Genomic DNA, 7,478 nt, shown 5'->3' on the forward strand with positions numbered 1-7,478 from the left:
AGGGGTCCAGGGGTAAAACCAGCCTCCTCTGCACAGGGACCAGCCCCCGGAGTAGGAGCCTGGTTTTTCAATTTGTGGGCATACTGCTTCCAATCCTGCCAACTGGATTTAGGATTGGGGGCTGCTGGGCTGGAGGGTGTGAAAGATACATCTTATGATGAAAACCCCTTCTGTCTCAGGGAAGTCCCTTTGATTTCTCAGCTGATTATGGCCACTCAGAAAGATCACTAGGTGACTTCCTCTTGGCAAACCCCCTCGACCTGTCTCCAAGCACCTCTGCCCCCCAGAGATTGACTGTCTCAGTTTGCTTCATAGCCGCTGTCCAAGGAGACTCCTCCAGCAAACTAGCTCTAGGAACGGACTCTTTACTGCCAGGAAGGTGGAGGAGGTGTCAGCCGGCCCCCAAAGTTTGTCATAGCTTTGGGGCATGTTGATTGCACAATGGCTATTTCTGAAAATTTAAAGATGTGTGTAGTGGTTTTCTACTGATGCTGCAAAAAATGATCGCAAACTTAGCATCTTCAAACAACACATTTATGATCTTACAGTTTTGGAGATCAGAAGTCCAACACTGGTCTCACTGTGTCAAGTCAAGATGTTGGCAGCCTTCCTCTGGAGGCTGTACCAGAGACTCTGTTGTCTTGCCTTTCCTGCTTCTAGAGTCGGCCCACATTCCTTGGCTCGTGGTCCCGTTCTCCATCTTCAAAACCAGTAACTCTCCAATCTTTTTTCTGTCATCACACCTCTCCGTGACTGACTAATGCTGGGAAAGGTTTCCACTTTTAAGGACTCACGTGGATAGTCCAGGATAATCCCCCATCTCAAGTTCTCTAATTTACTCACACCTGCCAAGTCCCTTTTGCTGGGCGAGGTAACACGTTCCCAGCTTCTGGGGACTGGGATGTGGACGTCTTTGGGAGGACATCCCTCTGCCCACCACGGCTTATAAGAAAGTTCACTTCTTGTCTTGACTTTTCTTGATTGTGTTTAAATTTTTAATTAAAAATTAATTACAAGAGTAATAGATGAATATATTCTTTCATAAAAAAGAAAAGATAACTGTCGAGTCTCCACTGAGCACCCACTTCAAATTCCTACCCCCTCTCCAAAACTAACCACTGTGAGCATTTGGGTGTGTCTTTCTTCTGGAACTTTTTTTATATTTTCACGTTCGTATAGGTGTGGCTGCAAAAATACGTATATGGCATATAGACATATTTAAAATAAAAGACATTGCTCTATATAAGTTGTTCTTTGCATACGATATGTTTCTGTTGAATTTTCTTATCAGTGTAAATAGCTCTATCGCATTGCTTTAACTGTTGCTTAGTATTTTCTAAGTATAGGTTTATGGACATGTATCCAGATTTCTCCTACTGACCATCCTTTAGGTCGTTTCCATCTTCATTTTTTTTTTCTCCTATAATGCAGGCTTGTTAAGCCCTATCTGGTTGGGATAGAAAATTCACCAGTTGGTGGCACCTTGAAGGACCTGGCTGGAAGGATTCTAAGGGTCGATCTGGGTTCGACAGGAAGGAACTCTAGCCCTGATCAGCAATGCGGATATTCGCTGCAGGAAGGGGAAGCAGGGCTTTGGAATCAGATATCTGCCGTGCTGTTTCTGCATGGTGTTCTGGGATCAGCCCGGCCCCTTGCACCTTTTTGATTTCCGGTGAGAACCAATGTTGAGCATCCTGACTCCAAAGGCTGTTGGATCTGCAGCCAGTGATCATCAACAACAGGAAAGGTTCACCTTTAGTCAACTGATTAGTAAACAGGCAATAGTTCTTACATATTTGAGGTTTATTTCTGTTTAACTCTTGCTCCATAAGATCATTGAGACACTGCCTGTCTCCCTTTTCCCCAACACAAGCTTATCTGTCATTTGCTTGAGGCTGCATATCATCGAGTTATGTGTCTGCTGTTTGGCAGTAAGTTTCCAGAATAAACTTAAGGCAGATGGCACTTTTATGTTGCCTTATAAGCCAGGACGAGTGAGGTGTTCTGCAAACAGCTGTTATCTCAGTTATATAAAAATGATTTCACAGCTGAAAGAATTGCAAAATGTCAAGGCAAATGTGTGCCCACTGGGTACACTGTGCAAATGACCAGAAATAGCCATTTTTGTCTGAGCAGATTAAACACTGTGTACTTTCTAAATGTTCCTTTATGCGATTGCTGAAGAGTGGGTGGCCACACTTCAAATTTTCCAATGGAATTCAACGCCCCACAGCTGAGTATCGCTACGGTATATGAGCCCTAATGATTATAGTCAGTAAACCTATTACGACAACGTTTGCATAATAAGGTTTAGCTGTTTTGTCATTTCCTAGTGCACATCAAACTATAAAAATATAAAAGGATTTCTCCTGGAGATGAGCTGGATTCAGCCAAAAAGAAGATAGACAAAACCTCAGAAGGTGTGGGCCATTTTCTGCCTGTATTCAGACAAACCTTTGCTACCATGTATTTTCTCAAGGTGGAAGAGGAAAAAAAGCCAGCTAGGCAAGTTCAGGATAGAAAGTGGTTGTTTCTGCTCAGTCTCAGTCAGTAATAGATTCTGGGTATTTCTATGGCTGGAATATGATGTGACACATTTTTAAAGTTTCTATTGATGCCATTAATATTTATGATATGTTTAAAAACCCCCAGCTATTTGTGGCACATCCATTCAATATTTGTTTTTGTAAATAAAGTTTTATTGGAACATAGCGTGCCCATTCGTTTCTGTTTGTCAATGGCTGTTTTTCTCTACAGAAAAGTTGAGTAGCTGGGACAGACTGAAGGGTCACAAATCTAAAATATTTACTATCTGGCCCTTTACAGAGAAAGCTTGCTGACTACTCTGATAGCGCATGTTCCGCTGCCTAGATTCAGTCCTCGCTCTCTGTTTACTAGCTGCGTGAACATAGGAAAGCTACTTACGCTTTGGGGTCTTGGTTTCCAAAAAGGGTAAAACAATTCCCAGAGAATCTCATTGGTGTATTTGGAGCATTTAACGTGGTGATACCAGAAGAGCTCTTAGCACAATGCTCTGTGTGCAGTCAGAACATGGTAAACGTTAGAAATTACTTTCGTTGTTAATTCTGCGTGCTTATGAAAGAGGGGCAAATTTCAAAAGATTTATCAGCTAAGATGTTGGCGCTCCCACCAATCAGAAAGGACACCAGCCCTAAGCCTGTGGCCTGACCGTGACCGTGGCCGCTGACTGTCCTCGGCCCAGCCTGGGAGAGACGAAGGGAAGGCTGCGACACACTACCACGCACAGAGTATTTCAGCGCCCAGGAAACTTCTTATAATGGTCTTAATTATACAAACTGCCCAGATGACAGTTTTGTGTTTGCTTTATCTTTTATTATAATTAGATATTTCTCTGACAGATATAGGGCATGGCCAACCTTGTGGGTGTTTTCACACTGCTCCCTAATATTGTTCCCTGGCACACGGGGACTTCCTTCTCTCTAATTACCTGCTGGGTCACACCCTTTCCTCTGTTTCACCCAGATTCCGGAGCATGCACAGTTTCCACCCGCATACGCAAGAGGAAGGCTCTTTTCTAGCGCTGCCCCCAACTGCTGCCATGCCCAACACACAGGAGCTCAAATGATGCAGGGGCCTCCGTCAGCCCCTACTCGCTGCTAGCCTTGTGGACAGATGGAGGCTTATGTATTTTTAATTGGTATTATTAGGATTTTTACTAAAATAATGCTTACTATTAAAAATCTAAATAACACAGAGAGGTGAGAGCAAAAGTTCCCTCATTTTCATAGCAGCCTAAGATAACGCTTAGTTTCAGTGGGCCGTCGCTTCAGTCGTTGAAGTGCACGTCTCTGCAAGGAGACAGACATGAAAGTACAGAGGGGAGGGCACAATGAGCCATTTTTAAAAATTATATTCTGAATGTTTTTGATAAAATATGCTAAATTCACATTTGTTACTTAGATCTAGTAGAAGATAAAGGATCCAAGTGAAATTGCTAGACTTCAAATCAATGTTAGTTGACTCCAGAGATATTGGTGTTTAAAACATTTAGGAGGAAAAAAGCTTATGGTCAAACTAATATTTAGAATCATTGTTTAAAGAGTTGTTTCTATTATTGTCTTAGATGTCTCGAGTTCATTTCAGCTAGTAAAGACGGAGTCTCATCTTTAGAAGATGATGGAATGACCAGGCTCTCATTTCTGCCCCCTCTCTCCATTACTCGTTGTTATCATCTGCATTACTTATTGAAGTGTATAACCTTTATGTGCTGTAGTGAATGTCCAAGCCCTGCAATCATTAAATCTTAGTTCTAGATGAAGATTATCTTGCCTGTTTCACCATTGACCATGGCTTCATCTGCTTTCCATCTTCCAGAGGTGTTTTAAATGCGTTCTCCATCTGCTATCACTCCTCACCCGGTCCCTTCAAATAACTGGTGGAGGGGGCTGTCGTCATTTCATCCCTTCACCGTCATTTTAATGTGATCTCAGAGGCAAGGAGGAGATCAGACCATGTGTTCAATCCACAGTGTTGGACTGGAAATCTCAAAATGTTGTTCAAAAGTAAGATGCTATAAAATTAGGAGGGATTTCCACCCAATCATCTGTTCAATAGTCACTGATTGGTGGTGGTGTGCCAGGCACTGGGCTTGGAGCTGAGCCTGGAGAAGTGCTTAATACTTGGTTGCTGGCATCAGCGAGCTTACTTAGGCTCCAAGAAGCATTTTCTACCCAGTAACAGACTTCTCCTACTTTCTGGCAGAAATTTCTCTAATGAGAAATGAAGGATTATCCTATAATTAAAGACTGATCCTAAAACACTGATAGCTTTGGGGAAAGTAACTGTGCCTTCATTTATTTAGAGTCTATTGGAGAAGTGCTGGATTCCTTCCAGAGTACAGGAAAAGGAAGGATGAAGGATAGTTAGGAAAAAAAGAAACAAGTGTTGCTGTGGACCTCAGGGCCTGTTTGTCAATCTTCTCCATTTCCCCAGAAACGTCTCCTCCTCTGAAAAATATTTACCTTTGGCTGATGAGGCAGCCCATTTATGGATGATGATTATAAACCCCTGTTCTCTCTCCAGGGGAGGGGAGCTTGGAGAGACACGGAGGAACACAGCACAATGAGCTGCCCAGGCCCTGGGAAACCTAATGGAACAGAACTCAGCCCAATTCCTGGGAGATCCATCAGCTATCCTGGGATTTTAAAATCACATCTGACATTTCCTGTGGATGTCCCTTGTGGGCTGTTTAAAATTCCCCATTGAGAGGCAGCCACATAAAACCAGGCTGGCTTCTGTAGCGGGATGAGTAGGGTCTGGTAAGAAAAGACTACCCCTGTTTTCTCTTTGGCACCTTGCCAGGGAATGAAGGAACGGGATGCTCAGAACATTGTCCCACAAGGAGTTGCTGATCTGCGTCCATCTTTGTTACAAGGTGGTGACTGCCTGCTGCACAGCATAGGAGACGTCACAGCTAAAATGGGTCATTTCCTAAGGAGAATGACATCAACCTGATTTTTTAAGGTGTAAAGGAACAGGACAACTCAACAGACACGTGCGTGGGTTGGCTAGCTCTTGTCCGTCACTTGTGTTTCCATTTTTCCTTCTGTATCATAAGCTTCCTGAGGGTAGGTCCAGAGTCATGTGCTGGCAAAGCTTCCAGGGTGTCCGCAACAGTGCTGAGGACCCCATGGGCCAGAGGTCCTAAAATAAAGTCTCTCCAGGCAACCAGGGTTGTAATGTCACTGAAGGAGGAGGGTGAGTATGAGAGAAAATAGGAAGTGCGGAGACTGGCGAACTGAACACGACCGCTTGTTTTCATGTGTGAATTGCAGCCGAGCGTTGCTGCGTGGCCAAGCATTCACAACAAGCCCCAAATCTACTGTTGCTGCTGTCGTTGTTCTTAATGTGAAAAATCCCATTGTTCAATGTTACTTCAAGCAAACAAATAAACACATCAGTGTGTGGCCAGTATTGTGTGGTTTTTAATCAATTCTAAGCTCTTTGAGATCAGTGACTACTTTTTTTCCCGTTTCTGTACCTTTCACAGGACCCATCATGATGCTTGATGTGAGGGACCATTTTAATAGTACAGTCATGTGCTGCATAACGATGTTTTGGTCAATGATGGACCTCATATGTGATGGTGATCCTGTAAGATTAGTACCCTACAGCCTAGGTGTGTAGTAGGCTATACCATCTAGGTTTGTGTAAGCACACTCTATAATGTTCGCACAAGGACGAAATCGCCTAACAAAGCATTTCTCAGAACATATCCCCATCGTTAAGTGACACGTGACTGTACCGCGGTTAAGTGGCAGAGCTCTTGGAGCATCCTTGCACCGCCCTGCTAAGTCATTTGTAAAACCATGTGCGCCCCAAGCCTGAGGGCGGCTGAGACAGTGAGGCCCCTAGTGCATTGGTTTTCTATTTCTACCACAATTACCCCAAACTTAGTGGTTCAAAACAACACAATGGATCATCTTACTGTCTCTCAGGTCAGAAGTTTGGAAATGGGTCTCCCGGGCTGGAATGAAGGCATCAGCAGGCTGTGTTTCTTTTTCGAGGCTTTGGGGGAGAATCTGCTCCCCTTTTATTCAGGTTGCAGAATTCAGCTCCTAGTGGTTCTAGGACTGAGGTTATTGTTTCTTGTTGTTGTTTGCTGTAAACTCAAGGCCATTCCCAGCTTCTGGAGGCCACCTGCGTTCCTTGGCTCAAAGACCCCTCCCTCCAGTTTCAAAGCCAACAATGTCAAAGGTCAAAGATCTCACCTTCGACTGTCCTTTCTGCCTTTCCCTTCTTCTTCTAAGGACCCTTGTGATTACATTGGGCCCACCGAGATAATCCAGGAGATCATCCTATCTTAAAGTCAACTAAAACCTTAATTTCATCTGCAGAATTAGTTACCTTTTGCCTTGTAAATAACGTATTTCCAGATTCTCGTGATTAGGAAATAGACATCTTTGGGGAGCCATTATTCTGACAAAAACCCTTACCTAAACTGTGATACTGAACCTGGGCAGAATATCTGACCCACAGGGATCTCAAATATAAATGTGAACTTGGCTCTAATACCTAAAGAAGTCTGGGGTGATGTCTGGGAGCCACTGCTCATGGGTCAAAACAGAATAGAAGCTTTCTGACTTCAAACAGCTTGCCCAGCTAAGAGGTGGGATTGGGGCTGGGTCAGCCAGGTGAGGAACCTCACATCCCGAGTGAGGTAGACAGACTATGGGGCTTGGAACTCTCTGACGTTGGGCCTTGATAACCTTCCCAATCGTGCGGCCCTGTAAGATTGTTGCTCTGACACATTTCTATTCTGTAAGGAATACCAAGGCCATGCTGTGCTGTGCTCACTCTGGTTCCTCTGCACATAGCCGTCTTAGTAAGAGTTTATGTAATGAATTCACCAGAGTTGAGTAATTACTTGCTGAATGAACCCTGTTGTAACGGAGTGACAGAAGCTTTGGGGGCATTTTTTGTGCAATCTGCATTGC

The sequence above is a fragment of the Equus caballus genome, chromosome 8 (genome assembly GCF_041296265.1).
Source record: "Equus caballus isolate H_3958 breed thoroughbred chromosome 8, TB-T2T, whole genome shotgun sequence".
In the NCBI taxonomy this organism is placed as follows: domain Eukaryota; kingdom Metazoa; phylum Chordata; class Mammalia; order Perissodactyla; family Equidae; genus Equus; species Equus caballus.